At 41.0% G+C, this 18549-nt stretch overlaps 1 pseudogene; it reads left to right on the plus strand.

The window, feature by feature from the left end:
* Window positions 1–7473: 7473 nt before the first annotated feature.
* On the plus strand, window positions 7474–14090 carry LOC128361612 (uncharacterized; annotated as a pseudogene).
* Window positions 14091–18549: the final 4459 nt, after the last annotated feature.

The following is an 18549-nucleotide window of genomic DNA, read 5'->3' on the forward strand; positions in this document are numbered from 1 at the left end:
TTCCAGGAAAAGCAGACACTGATCATTTATATATGTTGTGTTTATTGTCAGAGGAGCAGAAGTCTTGCAGCTCATCTACAAGCGCTCACCTTGGTGAATACTCCCTCTTATGGCAAAGAGAAAGAAATACACTGCATAAAGTTAAATTTGAACCCACAGTGAAAACACTTTTAAATCACATTTAAATACCCACTGTGACATGTCTCCATGGCACCCAGAGAGGGTGGTGAATGTCACTTTTACCCAAATCAGTGAGGATGACCATGGAGATTGTCAACACTTTTTGAAGCTGTATGCTCACTGCCTGTTGGACCTTACTGTGGAATGGTATGAAACCCATAAAGACTCACTACTTTAATTGTAATGTCGCAGACTTAGAAGGATATTCACTGAATCTGATAGTTGTAGGGGTACATCTCCAACACCATGAAGTGTGGTCAGGCTGTTTTGCTAAATGTTGCACGTATCTGAAAAGAAATGGAATTGAAAAGACAATGTTTTCTGCTGTTAAACTAGGATTATTTGATGAAGAAAATACATTTTTGGAAGTGCATTTATCCTCCCCGAAGAAGACTGAATGTGAGGAGATAGTAGTTAAAGGTCCCTTCCAGACATATTTCAAGACAAACAAAAATAGTCCGTAAGAAAGTCAGAATACCTTATACAAATTCTGAAATACTTATTCGCCCTGATTGAAAAAAAACTAAATCTATAAATATGCAAGTAGTGTTAATTTCACAAGCTTAACTGTTGAACACATGTCTCCATTTCACTGACAACTTTGTGCTCAATGTACTGACGACTAAAGTTTGCAAAGGGGTGGAAAATTTCCAGTAAATTTTCGGAAAGTTTCCGGTAAATTTCCATGGGAAGTTAAGCTGGGGAATTTTGGAAATATTCCAAATTGGAAACTTTCCATGGGAATTATGGAAATGAATGGAAATTTATTTCAATTTAGGGTAATTTAGTGGAAAGGTATCATATATAAGCAGAAACATTTGTTTAGTTATAAGCAAAATAATACAATTAAAACAGATTTATTTATAAGTTGAACATGATCAAGTTGAACAATCAAACAGAACAAAAACATGAACGTGGAGTTATGCACAGTGCATGTAGGGGGCGTGGCCTCAGTATGCACAGTGCATGTAGGGGCGTGGTCTCAGTATGCACAGTGCATGTAGGGGCGTTGTCTCAGTATGCACAGTGCATGTAGGGGGCGTGGTCTCATTCTGCACAGTGCGTGTAGGGGGCGTGGTCTCAGTAGCCCTGCACTAAACAGTGTGCTATGTGAGCATGTGATAGCACAGATATTCAGCTGTACTGCATGATATCTGGTTGTTTTAGTCAGGATTATGCCAAAATATTATTTTACACAACTATATTTAAGTTCCCTAATAGGAACATACCTTCAGTTTAATAAATTCCCAGTTTATTCCTGTTAATTCCCGTTAATTCCCATGGAAAGTTTCCAAGTTTGAAAATTGACGGAATTTTGCAAACCTAGTCACCATAGTTACCACCAAAAGTGATATTTAATTATAACTGTGACTAAAATTATTAGTAGGCTTCCTTAAAATGCAGTCAGTTTTGTTGGTTGTTCTGCAAATAGATACCTGTTTTAGCTGCCCAATAAGTGTTTGCTGTATTATCAAATTGCATTTGCCAAATTAACCATGACTGAAATCTTAAGGATTACAACATAACTCATTTTTCCTTGCATATTGTTCCATTTCATGAATGTTTGAACTTCATGTGCAGAATGATGTATGAGTTAGATGGCTGTTTTCACATTAATTTGCTGAAGGGTGAACATTTCTCTGTACTCACCTTAAATCTCAGTTTCAGATTTGTGATATAACAAATTAGTTAATACTGAGTGGTGGTTCAGTATGCAATAAACACAGGTGTGATATATTTATGGCATATTTATAGATTTAGGATTTTTTAATCAGGGAGAATAAATATTCGCACCCGTATACAAACAGGGGCAGTCTGATTGGTCAATACTAGCCGGCCTTCTATTGGTTGACAGCTTTGATCCACAAAAAATCCAAGAGCAGAGCAGAGATCTGCGAGCACAAGTTCCCTGAGCACGAGAGGAAGAACTTGAGTTTGAGCGCAGGAAATCTGTGCGAGCAGTGTTGTAACCGAGTGCGAGGACACACTGTTAGCATGCTCTTGAATTAAGATAGGGAATAAACTCCATAGATAAAGACATAAATAGAACAAAAGGAACCCAGAAAATGTTTAGATGTGTTCAAGTATTTATTTAGAGAAGTGCTTGTAGGGTTATATTATATTATATTAATTAATATTAATATTATTATCATTATATTATTATTATTACTATTATCATCACTATTATTATAATTATGTTGCTATTATCATTATATTATTATTATTATTATCATCACTATTATAATTATATTACTATCATCATTGAATTAGTCCCAGATAGCAGAGTCATTGAAACAATGTTAAATCAACATTGTTTTGTCAACGTTAAGTCACTGAAACAACGTTGAACCAGGGCCTCCAACAAAATGGACTTGGAGGCCCCCCTACCACCGCCGCCTGCCGACGTCAACACCCCTGGACCACAGCAAAAAAACCTACGCCTCACCATCCCACCCCGCCCCACCCAAAGCCTACAGGAAACACAGCATAGACACACTGTTGAAGTTCAACCACACATTATATCAATAAAATATTTCTTAATAGTGCAAATACTGCTTACAAATGTTGCATATAGGCTACTGCACACATGGTATGTTTACTTATTTTATTTGAACATTTGCAATCAACACATACAAAAAATTGCAAATTCGGTATTAAATATAAAATCCAACATAGATAAAAGTACACACACACACACATATAAGATTAACCTTTAAAAAATATGCAAATTATCTACATCTGCTGTTTGCGAGCCTTAGCTTCAGCAAAGGCAACCACAATGTCCTCCATGTCCAAAGACCGGCGAACATCACACTCAATTGACGTAACGGCCAATCCTGTGAGCCTCTCTTGGCTCATGGTAGATCTCATGTATGTCTTTATCAGCTTCAAAGCTGAAAAGCTCCTCTCACCTGAGGTCACAGTCACAGGGAGAGTCAGGAGTAGCTGCAAGGCAATGCTTAAATTACTGTAAAGATCCAGTAACTTTTCACTGTATATGTAGTTCAGCATGTCAAATGGGTAGGTGGCTACATGGTCTGGGAAGCCGAGTTAGCCGCCGAGTTAGCAGATGAGCTAGCCACCGAGTTAGCCGCCGAGCTATCCGCCGAATTAGCCGCCGAGCTAGCAGCCGAGATAGCCGCCGAGCTAGCAACTGTGGGGGGCCCCATTGAGGGGGATTCCGATAACAGTGTCGCTGCACTTTCCTGCATTGACCATCACAGCATTTAAAGGGGCGCGCACACAGTTTGTTGTTGCATTCAATTCATAACCAGTCGTTGTCTGGGGGCCCCCGGCCAGCTCGGGGCCCAAGGCAATTGCTTGGTTTGCCTGTCCTGTTGCGACGGGCCTGCGTTGAACTCTGATGTTGATTCAAAATCATTTTTGCACCCTCAATTAAAATTGAAATGTTGACTTTCTAACTGAAGATCAACAGAATTTCAATGGTATTTCAACTAACACAAATGTTGAAACAATGTTGAAATTTCAACCTAACTATAGATCAACCTGCTTTCAATGATATTTCAATATTAAATATAATAATATTAAACTATAATAATTACTAAATATGCCTTTATAAAAATAGGCTAATAATACAAATCATGCTTTATCTACAGTCAGGGTGTTATGGACATAGGCCTAAATATGATGGGCCTTATTAAACAGGTTTTTCTCTAATAGCAAATGACAATCCACACATTTTTTTTTAAACAGTCATTTATTTAATCAATAAATTTCACAGCTTCTAAGGGCGTCCAATCCCTCCTGACTGGTCTGTGGTGTAATGCAGCCTCTTCTGATCTGCCTGAGAAAAGGTTAATTCGTTTGCAGTCCCCATTTGTAGTGTCAGGGCATCTAAAACAGAAAACACAAGCAAAACACAAACTGTCAGTTAAATAGCTGTTACTGTACATGTCATTGTGCAAGTGGTGTGCAGATTCAGATATTAAAAAGAAACAAAAATAAGGCATAAAGTACTTTAAAGACTTGCTTACTTGATAAATGATGTGGATCAATGATCTGTAAAAAGGACAAAAAAGGTTAAGTAAACAGCAATTTAACATTAACAACCAACCACAGTCCTGATAACTCTACAGCAAGTGTTTTTGTAACCATGGAAACACACAGCGTGTACGTGAATCTGCTGTTACTGTGCATGTATTGTGACTTTATCTTTAACTTATAATATTCAATAAGTTATAGTAATCATTATGCCGATTGTATCCAAGCACCATCCATAGCTGTCATGTTGCTAGCGTAAATGCTAACTTCAGAAGAAAAGTGAACTTATTTTTTCTAATATCTCTGTAATTAACAAAATGGCTGCAAATTGGTCATATTTCTTTTAAATTGAGCGATAATATGGACTGTATGTATCCTCGATCGCTGATCCTAGATAACATTGTCCTCATACAGTTAAAAAGATAAGCTATCTTAGCGAGCTACGCTAATGTTAACGCTATGTATAAACTTCATCAATAATTTCACATCCTGTTTATTTAAAGCTAACATTTCCACGAAATAAACCGGTAGGCCTACATAAATGCTTGCTTTATAACTTCTGAGTGTTTATGAAGCGCTTGAATGAACTTGCTGTGGTGCTGCGTGAATGTGTGTATTAGTATATTATACTTATAAATTATAACTTATAAATTAATGGTAATGGTAAGCATACAGCATACGAATGACTGCATATAATGCTGCACTACCGTTTGGAGATCGGTCGACATTTCAGTGAATAATTCTATTTTTAGACTGTGGAGTACCTCTTACCTCCTTAGACATACATGTACTACTGTCTCTGCTAACCCCGTACCAAGATGGCGGCGCTTTAGGCACGCCTCTCCACAGTCAATGCGGCGTCTACGTATATATGTCTATGCTCCTGCATGCCTCAGCATGCCTCGGCTGAAAGGTGGGGGAGGGGGAGATCAGCCTGCTCTGTGACTGTGTGAGGAGCATAGACTGTGGTGAGGAGCCGCAGCAGCAGAGCAGGTGCGGGGGGAGGAGCCCCTCCCCTTGATGGGCCATTAATTAAGGCTGAGGTGAAGGCAGAAAGGACACCACAGTATTCTGCTCTTCTCTGCTCTGACTCTCAGCCATACAGCCTACACTGTTTAAAATAAGACCACATTTACATTTATCTCTGCACTTAACTATAAAATTAAAAAATGTCAACATTAAAATACGAATGTTAACATAAAAATAAAAAAGTTAACATTAAAATAAGAATATTATTAAAGTAAGACTTAACTATGTAACACCCAGTTTTCACTATATGTAAATCAGTAGGACGTTTTACTAAAGGAAAAGTAGTAATATTACACTGTATATAAATACTCAGTTAAGTATTAGTGCTGAACATACTTTAAGTACCAAAACTATTCATGATGCAAAATATCCAATTTCAGAATAATTATATGATTATATTATAATTATTATGGATCAATGTGTAAAGTTGCAGCTGGTAAAGGCAGAGCTTTTAATGACTATAGAGCTGGGCTGAATTTCCCTCTGGGTATCAATATATTCTATATTGACCTATAATAGTACATAAACATGTATTCACTGATTATAGTGAAAATACTATATTTCCTCCTAAATTGCAATGGACTAGAAGAATAAAATAGCAGAATGTTCACTGGCCTTGTCTCTTTATTAATTGTGTTTTACGTTTCACCCACCTTACTGGAACTTGGAGATTTTGTCTACTTTTTGAATTTTTCCTCACCCTGCAATACATGCTGATCTTTACTGTTATATGTTTAACTTGTTAATTACTCATGTTACATTGCTGTTGTATTGTAATTAGTATGCAGCAACAACACAAAACATATGTCATTGATTTTTTTGATAGCCTTCTTTAGTTGTTGATTCATCTCCGAACTGTATTGAAATTATTCAAGGTTTATGTGTCCCTGGTAAGGATCCTAAGGTCCATTACATGAGATCACTAGTATGTTAACTTAATATCAGCTAAATAACAAAGTGGTATAGCTGTATATTTACTTTGGTGAGTGTTAGGGAATTTTCCATCATTAATATGCACTGGGTCAAACTAGGCTGTGCGGTCATCGCAAGGCCTCACCAAATGATAGGGTTTAGACACTGTCTCCTCTTGAGATAGTGGTAAGCAGTGTGTCTGCTCCTTTTGGGGAAAACAGGAGCCACTCTGATAGTGTTGCTATAGCAGCCGAGGTCAGATATGTGTTTGACTGTTTTCCCTGAATGGGGTAGAGGCAGCTGGAGTCAGAGGTTTGATATAGTGTTGGATGTAGGACAAAGGTCCTGAGTGAGGTCTAAGCAATGTTTTGTCTATAGACCAGTAGACTAAATTCTGTATATCGTAAATGTGTTGGATCTGTCCATATTTGGGCATGGCTCAACCATGGGCATTATCTGTGTGGTTTAAAGTCTATCCCCGGAGGAGAGAAACTTCAGAATTGAAGGAAGCATCAGGGCATGTAACGTGTACTGATCATTCGCTCGTTTCTCCTCCATGGAGTAAATAAACCTTTTCAATACAAGACATCCTGGACTCCTGTCTACTCTCTCCATTGATATATGGGCTGCATAATTAAAATCACTATCAAACTGGCGTCACCGGAACAGGATCTCAACATAACAACGACTGGGTAAGTGCAAATTTTAGGAATTTATGCCTTACCATGTCGTTGTTTGACGAGATCAAAATAAAAGAACCTTTTTGATTTTAATTTTGCAAATTGACAAAAGCAAAAATAAGAAAGCCCATAAATTGGCACTGATCACAGACGAAATATCCATTTGACTAAAACATGGATACTGTATCCGAATCAGTGTGATTGACAACGATTGGTTGTAATAGCAGAGTGTGTGGTGTTGGAGGGTCAGGAGGGGTGGGTGTTTTCGACCCCTCGTAGGGCCACATTGTGGCTGTTTTTGGTTTCTGGGCCAGCTTCGGGCTGCGCTCGGCACAGGGGGACCCGCATGAGGTTTAAGCTGTAAGAAAAGACGTTTTCGGGGATAGTAATTGGATCTACCTCGCTTAAATCAAGATTGCGGACTATCTGCTCTGTGTCCTTTGGGAAACATGGCTCGGTTTGAGCCTTGGCGCCGGTAATTTGTGTATACACGTATATTCTAAGCTTCAAACCAACACTGCTGCTATTGTAAAAGAGGAGTTGGAGTCCTAGATGCTGTTGAAATTGTATGTGTATCTGATGTTGTAAAGTGATAAAAAAAAAAAAGGGCAATGATACGTCGTTTGAGAAAGAGAAACTGCAAATGGCTGAGATGAATGTTAACACAAACATGGGTAATCCATCCTGGAACTTTGCTTACATGAGAGAATGCATGCAAGTGTGGATAACTGTGGCTCGTCAGAGATATGGAGTGCATGTGGATGAGAAAAGGCCTGAGAAGTGCTCTGCTGAGTTGAAAGCTGTCATAGAGAAAATCGCTGCCCGTGTTGAGACGCATCATATTCCTATGCTAGAAGCGGCTTTGCAGACAAGAGCTACTGAGTTGACCAACATTAAGCAAAGACATGGTGATAATTTGCGTGCATGTGCCACAGCTATGATGCACAATTGGGCAAAGCGTCAAGCTAAAGTTCCCTCTCAGCAAGAACTGCTAACTGTTTTGGAAGATGTTGAATTTGTACGTCCAGAGCTACAGAAAAGTAAACATTCAGTCTCCAACTATCCCAAGCTCACTAAAACAAATCCTGCCCGACACAGTAACACAGATGAACAGGCCAGCTTACGGCAAGCCACAGCTGATACAGATTTCCTCCTGCAGACTGCTGCAGTGATGGAGGGAAAAAGAGTAGCAGCTGCAGAAAGAGCTAGACAGGAGAGAGAGCTAGCCGAAACTGCAGAAGGAGCTACACAGGAGAGAGAGCTAGCCGAAGCTGCAGATAGAGAAGGAGTAGCAGAACTAGCAGATAGAGCTAGACAGGAGAGAGAGCTAGCAGAAAGATACGGACAGGAGAGAGAGCTAGCGGAAGCTGCAGAAAGAGCTAGACAGGAGAGAGAGCTAGCCGAAGCTGCAGATAGAGAAGGAGTAGCAGAACTAGCAGATAGAGCTAGACAGGAGAGAGAGCTAGCAGAAAGATACAGACAGGAGAGAGAGCTAGCGGAAGCTGCAGATAGAGTTCGACAGGAGAGAGAGTTAGCAGAAAGATACAGACAAGAGAGAGAGCTAGCGGAAGCTGCAGATAGAGTTAGACAAGAGAGAGAGTTGGCAGAAAGGTAAAGACAGGAGAGAGAGCTAACAGAAGCTGCAGATAGAGTTAGACAGGAGAAAGAGCTAGCAGAAGCTAGGGCCAGACAGGAAAGAGAGAAGCTGGAGGCAGAAGAAAGGGAAAAGAGAGATAACACAGGACAGGCTGTGAGGCCGAAAGAAAAGAGTAGCCTTGGACAATCAGGATTAGAAAGAAAGAAATCAGAATACTGGCTTAAAAAGTCAAAGATAGCTCTCTTAACTGAGACTGGAGACTCAAATGCATCAGATGAGAGCTGTGAAGGTGAATCAGAATTTGACACAGAGGGGGAGAAAATTGAGAGAGCTGGAGCACAAGCTTCAAGAGGTGCTAGAAGTTCCCGTTGCCGTACCACAAACAGAAAACCTGGGAGTACAAATACATCACCCAGAGTTACTAGACAGAGACAACAGGCAGACACAGGGTCAGGTTTCCTTAATGCTCCTAAAATAATGATTGGGGAGACAGCTGTTTGCAAACCATGGACACCTGCTGAAATTTTGGATTTGGCCAGAAAGTCTCCAAATCCAATAACACAGGCTGAGGAGTACTGGGTGTGGTTGCCTCAAACATGTAAGGTGTATAACAGTCTGATGCCTGATGTCCAAATGTTGCTTGAATGTACATATCGCACTCATTGGCCTCTGTGTAAGGATGAGTTTGTTTTCCCTGTCGCAACGGAGGATGGCCGGTGGCCGCAAGTCAAACCTATGAGTGATTGGATGAACAATGAAGCTAAAACAGCAGTAACAAAATGTGCTAAAAAGCAGTGTGATTTCTCAGAAGTGGTTGACTGTGTTCAAGGTCCTAATGAGGGTGTGCCTGAATTTCTTCAGCGATTTATGCAAGTGTGGGATAATAATGCTGGTATGAAACGAGAGGAGAATGCTCTCCTTGCCATTCACACTTTGCTGCAAAATTTGAAACCGCAAATTTCCACAGCATACAAACTGTCAGCCCCAGATTGGCAAAGAATAGGTTGGAAAACAACAAAAGGCAAGCTGATGGATATGTACAGGAGTGGTATTTTCACTACTGAAAGATCCAACTCTAGGTCTAAACAGATGATGCAACAGGCACCATATCAGAGTGGAGAGCAGCCCACATACAGAAAGTACAACAAAAAGAAATCAAATTGTCGCAGATGTGGAAGAAAGGGACACTGGAGTGTCAAAGTAATCCCATAAATCCAAACCAGCTTCGCCTCACATACGAACCCCAACAGGCGCCCCAATATTCTCAACAGCCGAACCCTTACTCTCCTCCTCCTAACACACACACACCTCAGCCAGCTGCGCACACATCACAGACATATTACAATCAAGCATAGGGAGGCCATGGAGAGATAGGATCAGAACAACCAATTCACATTCAAGCTGCAACAATTCAAATTTCCAAAAATCCCTCTGAAGATCCAATGATGTCAGTTCAAGTTAATGGTAATAATGTTGATATTTTGGTGGACAGTGGAGCAACTATCTCCACAGTAAAATCTTCTGAGCATGTGTGCACTCCGACCTCTAGATTTATCACAACAGTCGGAGTCTCTGGCATTCCTAATGAAGAGCCATTATCACATCAAACTGAGATAAGCGTAGAAGGCACAAATGTACAGCACTCTTTTCTGATATCTGAAAAGAGCCCAATTAACCTCATGTGGCGAGATTTGCTTTGTAAGCTCCATGCAACAATTCACTGCACCCCTGAAGGGTTGTTTTTAACCCTACCTGATCACAGAGCAGCCCAAGCATTTCAGTTTTTGCAATCCACTGTTGATTGTTTGTACTGTTGGACATTGCCAAATTTTAACATGTCTTCTATGTTCACAGTGCCCAACATTCAGAAAATTGCCACAACATCACCAGCATGTGCATCATTGATGTCTGCCATGAGGCCTCTCCTGACGTGTCATTGCACAGCAGTCTTTAACCCTTTGGAGCAGTATAAGGTATTGGCTAATGATTTCCTAAACAAACAAGAAGGGTTGGAGAGTGAGCAATGTTTGTTTGTTGGTCCGCAGGGGTGCGCTATTCCAATTCGACTGTCTGATACACAACATACACTGTTTGATGCTAAAGATTCATTTCCACACATCACTGTAGCTGTTGCGCCCGGAAAAGAGGCAAAACATCTTGGTAAAATGGTGGCTCGATGCCAAGCACTGAGAGGAGCTGTAACAGCCTCTCAAAACCAAACAATAATACACTTGGGTGAGGAACTGTATTTGTTATCATTAAGTGAGAACACTCAGTTACCAGATAGCACATTTGTTTTGTTTCAGCCACCTCACCCTGCAGAATATGGGGCTCCATCAGAATTATCAGAGGTTCCCTCATATTTATGGGCAAAACATAAAAATCATGTAGGTTTTGTGAATTCGGCTCCACCTCATAAAGTCACACTCAAACCAAATGTCACATTGCCAGCTATCAGACAGTATAACTTGCCTCACAGAGCCATTACTGGAATTGAAACAGTTATTCAATCTCTATTGGATCAAAATGTACTGGTGCAAACTTCCAGTCCATGCAACACACCCATTTTGCCCATCCCAAAGCCAAATCGTCCAGATGAATGGAGATTTGTGCAAGATTTGCAGGCTATTAATAATATTGTCGTGCCCACAGCTCCCATTGTGCCAGACACTAATTCGATTTTAGCCTCGTTACCATCCAATTCAACACACTACACAGTCATTGATCTATGTTCAGCTTTTTTCTCTATACCATTGCATCCAGATAGCCAGTATCTGTTTGCATTCACGTTCAAAGGCAAACAGTATACATGGCGGCGTTTGCCACAGGGTTATGTTGAGAGTCCAACAGTGTACGCAGAAGCGATAAAAAGAGACCTTGATGACCTCCACTTCCCAGGGGGTTCAACACTTCTGCAGTACGCAGATGATCTTTTGATAGCCTCTCCATCCGAGGAAGCTTGTCGAACTGATTCAATCTTGCTCCTGCAGAGGTTGGCTGAGTGTGGACATAGAGCATCACTGCCCAAACTGCAATTTTGCCGATCTGAGGTCACATATTTGGGTCACCTCCTGAAGGATGGACAAGCGCCTCCTATCACCAGAAAGGGTGAAACTGCTGGTCAACATGCCTCCCCCCAGAACTAAGAAGGGCATGCTTTCATTCTTAGGGATGGCGAACTATTGCAGACACTGGATCTATGAGTATGCGGCTATGGACTCTGTATTGCGAGCAGCCACACTGCAGTCAGCTCTCACTGCAGTTCAATGGACTGATGACATGCAAAAAGCTTTTCAGAATTTAAAGCATGCTCTCACCATGGCTCCAGCATTAGGATTGCCGGACTATCATCAGCCGTTCCATCTACACGTACATGAGAGAGAAGGCTTTGCTACAGGCATTCTAGTACAAAAACATGGGTCTCACTACCGTCCTGTGGCGTACTATTCGTCTCGACTGACCCCTGTAGTCCTTGGTATGCCGGGTTGCCTGAGAGCGGTGGCTGCAGTTGCTATTCTGCTTGATAAGTCCGCTCCCATTGTACTGGCTCATGACTGTGTCGTGCACGTTCCGCATGCAGCTTTACACATTTTAAACACATCAGCTACTCAACACATGACAGCAGCCCGACGTTCAGGTTATGAGGCAACTATCCTTTCCAGCCCACACATAACTTTAAAGCGCTCACCCCCCTTAAATCCAGCCACTCTCCTTCTACTGATTGACACAACTGAAATTGAGCATGATTGCATTGCTACTATTGATATGTGTACATCACCAAGGCCAGACCTATTGCAGACACCAATACCTAACTCTGAGATGATTCTTTACACTGATGGTTCAGCTAGCAGACCATCTGACAACGTTCACCTAGCAGGCTATGCAGTAGTAAATGATTGGGAGGTTTTAGAAGCACGAGCTCTGCCTCCTAGCACTTCAGCGCAGGCAGCAGAACTATATGCCCTTAGTAGGGCTTGTATTATCGCTTCTGGTAAAACTGCCACCATCTACACTGATTCACGATATGCTTTTGGTGTAGCTCATGATTTCGGTCAATTATGGAAAATGACAGGGTTTGTGTCATCGTCTGGCAGGCCATTACAACATCATGCGTTGGTAAATGACCTGCTAGACGCCATTATGCGCCCGTTCCAGCTTGCAATTGTGAAATGTGCTGCTCACAGTCAGGAAAATGATCCTGTTTCACGAGGAAATGCAATGGCTGATTTCGCAGCCAAACAAGTAGCAACTTCCTCTTCCTCCATGGTACGTCAGTGTGCCTCCACACAGCCTGTCCATCCATTTTCGCTACCCTCCGTTAATGATGTCGTGATGTTGCAAAATCACGCTGATGATAGGGAGCGTAGTCTTTGGTTGAGAAAAGGTTGTACAGTTGATGTGGAGTCTAGCTTGTGGCTCCACCCTGATGGTCGACCAGTTTGTCCTCGAGCTCTCCTACATGTTCTGGCACGTGTTACACACGGACCAGCACATGTCGGAAGAGGGGTGATCAATGATGTTATTCGCTCACAATGGTTTGCACCGGGTATCACACAGGTCTCACAAACTCTTGTTGAAAGTTGCTTGATATGCCAACAGACCAGAAAACAGAACAGCACTGTGCGACATGACCATTTAGAACCCCCATCAGGTCCATTTGTAAATATGCAAATAGATTTTGCACATATGCCCAGTTGTCAAGGCTACAAGTATTTGTTAGTCATAACTGATCGATTTTCAAAGTGGGTTGAATGCTTCCCAACCAGGAAAGAAGATGCCAGAACTGTTGTGGAGTGTCTTCTAAGGGAAGTAATCCCAAGATTCGGGGTGCCACAGGGAATAGATAGTGACAGAGGTCCAGCTTTTGTATCACACATCACAAAGGGACTGTCAGCTATTTTAGGATTCAAGTGGCAGTTACATGTTCCTTATCACCCACAAAGTTCAGGACAAGTTGAAAGGATGAATGCAACTATCAAAGAAAGACTGACTAAAACGGTAATGGCGACGGGTCTAAAATGGCCTGACGCCCTACCTCTGGTGTTGTATTCAATTCGAAGTGCACCAAACGCAACCACAGGACTTAGTCCTCATGAAGTGTTGATGGGGAGGCCAATGTCCACAGGGACAAGCCCCCCTTTAACTCCACACAAAACTACCTTGCTCTGGACGGATGAGTTCATGACTGATTATGTGAAAAAACTAACAGAGATTTTGAGAAAATATCATTTGCAGGTATCCAAGAGGCTCCCCAAACCATCAGAGGAACCAATTCATCCTTTTAAGGAGGGTGACTATGTACTAATCAAATCTCTGGAAAAAGTGTCTTTGTCTCCTAGGTGGAAAGGACCGTACCAGGTGCTGCTGACAACCAGGGCAGCTTTAAAGGTCGAAGGAAAGGCAGAATGGATTCATGCCATATGGTGCAGACTTGCCCCCCCAGCTGCCGGAGAGGATGTGCAGGTCAATTGCAGGTAATCAGACGATTACTCATATTTTCACTCCTGCTAGGTGGACTGGGCCAAGTTACCGGTCTGAAAGTTTCAGGAGATGGAGAGCAGGGAGGCTTCTCTGCTCGTGATACAGTCGTAGTTACAGAGTCCTCAAAGAGGGGGTGCCCTCTGCGGGAGAGCCCTGGAGAAACAAACCAGATTTTTCAGGTATCTTTGGGCCATGGGGGTCCAACCTGATCAAGCTTTTGACTACACTGCTGGTCATCATTCTCCTCCTCATCCTCCTCTGTGCCTGTATGAGTTGGCTGATTAAGCTGATGGTGAAGAAGACCACTAAATCCGTCATTCAAGCACCCCAGGTGTGTACAACTGTTGACGCAAATGTTAACAATAATGTGACAATGAGATATTATGATTTTCGAGGCTTTGAGGAGTGGATACAGCGTCTTGGGCTGGATGACCTCTCCGTGGAGGATGATGACGAGGAGGAGGAGACCTCAGGTCTATAAGCAAAAGTATTTAGTTTAATGAATCAGGGAGTCAGATAGTGGGAGGCGTGATGTGTCTGAGTGTTAAACTGAGGCAGATGCGTATCACCTGCTGTCTGCGGATGAAACTCAGAGGCTTCTGTGTGTTCATGTACTCCTTGTTTTATTTTCCTTTCAGGGTTCATTGTTTTAACGAATCCAGATTTTATTGTGTGTTCCAAATTTCAAAATAACTATTAATCACTTGAATTATTTTGTTTAATGAAGTACGGTTAAACATTTCTCTAGTTTGAATAAGCAGAATAATTTCTTTGTTTAGTTTATAGAGAATGTTGTATGTGATTTTGATTTCATAAATGTGTATTTGAATGCAATGAAAAAGGAAAAACTGCAACTGATGAAGAGGATGAAACGGATGATGGATTCAAGGCCACCATGCATCAAAAGTGCTAGTAACCTCTCCATGGTGGTGACCCTCGACTGTACGTTAAGTACATGGGTTGAAGACTCGTCAGTGCATAAATTAAATGTGTGACAATGATTAAAATTGTTAATGTGATTTAACTTTTCCTTTTCAGGGATGAAATGAGTATTTTGCTGTATTGCTGTAAATCACATGTGTATGTATGTACCACCTTTTAAAGTGTAAGGTTTCCTAATAGGATAAGATAAAGTAAACCATAGGTCTTGTTACCTCCATACCATCGAGGCGTGGCCTTAAGTGCTTTGCTAGACTAGGAGTAGTTAGCACAGGGTTCTTGTTTGCTTTTTCAGGATCTTTAGGGAAATATAGCTTCTGTGAGATAGGTGCATATGACTCATGACGTCTGTCCTGAGCTCCTAATACTTCAGTATTACAGGGGTTCTTCATTCCTTTGAGGGTGAGCTTCACAACTGCCCTTGTTGGCCGGAAGGCGGAACTCATGTGTCATGTGACAGAATAGGCATATGTGGTACATAAGAGGGGAATGATTTGCATTAAATGTTTTTCAATGATTTTCATGAAATGTTTTTCAATTCATTTTATTTTTCCCTAGGGACATTAATTGTAATGGAATGATGTTACTGTGTGAGTTTATGTTTTCAATACTATTTGATTTTGTCTTATGTGACTTTTGTGGATTTGTAAGGTAGATGCTGCTTCTGTTCTGGGGTACTCCGTGGGTAGTCTTGCCACTGTGATGTCTAGAGTATGGGTAGTCAGTATTGATCTCCTGATCAATAAGAGGGGATTGTTAGGGAATTTTCCTTCATTAATATGCACTGGGTCAAACTAGGCTGTGCGGTCATCGCAAGGCCTCACCAAATGATAGGGTTTAGACACTGTCTCCTCTTGAGATAGTGGTAAGCAGTGTGTCTGCTCCTTTTGGGGAAAACAGGAGCCACTCTGATAGTGTTGCTATAGCAGCCGAGGTCAGATATGTGTTTGACTGTTTTCCCTGAATGGGGTAGAGGCAGCTGGAGTCAGAGGTTTGATATAGTGTTGGATGTAGGACAAAGGTCCTGAGTGAGGTCTAAGCAATGTTTTGTCTATAGACCAGTAGACTAAATTCTGTATATCGTAGATGTGTTGGATCTGTCCATATTTGGGCATGGCTCAACCATGGGCATTATCTGTGTGGTTTAAAGTCTATCCCCGGAGGAGAGAAACTTCAGAATTGAAGGAAGCATCAGGGCATGTAACGTGTACTGATCATTCGCTCGTTTCTCCTCCATGGAGTAAAAATAAACCTTTTCAATACAAGACATCCTGGACTCCTGTCTACTCTCTCCATTGATATATGGGCTGCATAATTAAAATCACTATCAGTGAGTTATTGTGTAGACAGAGACTCCCAAGAACAAGCTGCAGGTACCATTAGAGAACTAGAAGAGGGAATAGACCCAGAGCCTGAAGCTTATACACTAGGGCAGTGGTCGCCAACCCGTCGATCGCCATCGACTGGTAGATCTTTGAAACATTCCCTGTAGATCCCGAAAATAATAGAAGAATAATCACACAAATACATTATGGCTGATTTATGTTCAGTTTTGCAAGCTCCTCTCTTTCACTCTATCTCTATCTCTCTCAATCCAGTCATTGTATATTTTCAGCGTAACAGGCTGCATTAAATTGACCAATAAGATCACACAGCACATTTACTGTCACAAAATGACAATATACGGCACTAGCAGGTGATAGCTGATAGACTGCAATGTCGTTAGCTGGCATAGCAGAGGCTCCAAGAAAGAAGTCGAAAACGTATAATTTCCATCCAGAAATAAAAGAGGAAATCTGGAGCGTCACCACAACACCAACCACGACAAATTCAAAGACAGCTTCCCCGCCAAGAGCGCAATCCGTGCTAGGAAAGTTGAAGGGCCAGCAGTCGCTTTTCACAAAACCTGCTGCTCAAAATAAGGCTGCGACTGAAGCTTCATTTCGTGTAAGTCACCTTTTGTCTAAACACAAGAAGCCTTTTACAGATGGCGATTTATTCAAGGAGGCGATGGCCATCACTGCAGAGACAGTTTTCAACAGCTTCAAAAACAAAGACGACATCAAAACCGCGCTCCGCAGTGTCCAGCTTGGCCCCAATACAGTGGCCAGGAGAGTCGAGGAAATGTCAGGGGACGTGGATCGACAAGTGCTAAAAGACTTATCACACTGTGAATATTTTTCACATCAGTTTGATGAATCCCTGGATGTAATCCAGATAATAATATCTGCACAGAGGTTGAGCAGGTGTAACTATATTGTTGCTATGTTGTTATTTGTACCAGTCTCTGCAGGATATAAACAGGCCTAGGGGCAGTGGGGGCTTGGAAGCCATGATGACAGGGGGGCTGTTGTCTCCTGAGCTGCTACAGAGGGTGAATGTGGAGTTTGCTTAAATACAGGTCTGCTGCACACACACAGACACTGTGGCTGTGTGTGTGCCCAAAAGACTGAAGCACTTCAGAAATGCTATACTTTTTTAACAGTTGAATGTTTACAATCTCCTTTGTTGTTTACATAAAAGGTTATTTAGGCTTTTTAAATAAACATTTTTTGATTATGTATGTTACCTGTTCATTGTTTTTTACATATAAGTTCACACATGTTACGCTTTGTGGCACTCTGCACTTAAAAAGATTCATCTCAGTGGCCACTTTTTGAACACCACAATGTATTGAATAAATACAAATACTGTGAACAAACACTTTTTGACTTTTCATTAATATGTTTTCCTATTCAGCTACACAAACATCACATTGAAACTACTCAAAATTGTACTGTAAATGAGAGTACCCCAGAGTCCTATGTACACCGTAGTAATTTATTGATATGCCGCATAATGTCCTCCTTTTTCGTGTTATGGAAATGGTCACCCTAGTGCAGTGGTCTCCAACCTTTTTAAGCCCAAGATCCCTGAACTCCACCTTGGTGAAAGGCAAGATCTACCTATTGAAGCGTTGAAAGAAAAAGACAGCCCAGATTGTACTTCCAACTTGATGCCTTTTATAAATAAAAGGCAATTGTATTTGAATTACATGAAATGGTCCAACGTTTAAATGATTGCAACCAAGAAAACATTGTAACAAGCATATCAAACTGGCCATAGCTGTCTTGCTTTGAGACAAGTTGAAGCTTCATTCAAGTCACATTAATAGCAGCATTTTAGAAAATAGAACTGTAATGCTATAAGATAGATAGATAGATAGATAGGTAGGTAGATAGATAGATAGATAGATAGATAGATAGATAGATAGATAGATACAAATTTATGTTTGTGTGTGTCTGTGTGTGTGTTAATGGTCTAGCCAGGTGCCATTCAAAGTAAAAATTTGAGAATTAATAATCATTTAGTCTTATAAAATTAATAATTAATATATATATATAGATAGATAGATAGATAGATAGATAGATAGATAGATAGATAGATAGATAGATAGATAGATAGACACACATTTATGTTTGTGTGTTTCTGTGTGTGTGTGTGAAGGTCTGCCAGTGGCCTTTCAAAGTAAAGATTTGAGAATTAATAATCATTTAGTCTTATGAAATTAATATAGATATATAGATGAGATAGATGAGATAGATAGATAGATAAATAGATAGATAGATAGGTAGATAGATAGATAGATAGATAGATAGATAGATAGATAGATAGATAGATAGATAGATAGATGGATAGATAGATAGATAGATAGATAGATAGATAGACACACATTTATGTTTGTGTGTT

Source organism: Scomber japonicus, chromosome 1, assembly GCF_027409825.1.
Source record: "Scomber japonicus isolate fScoJap1 chromosome 1, fScoJap1.pri, whole genome shotgun sequence".
In the NCBI taxonomy this organism is placed as follows: domain Eukaryota; kingdom Metazoa; phylum Chordata; class Actinopteri; order Scombriformes; family Scombridae; genus Scomber; species Scomber japonicus.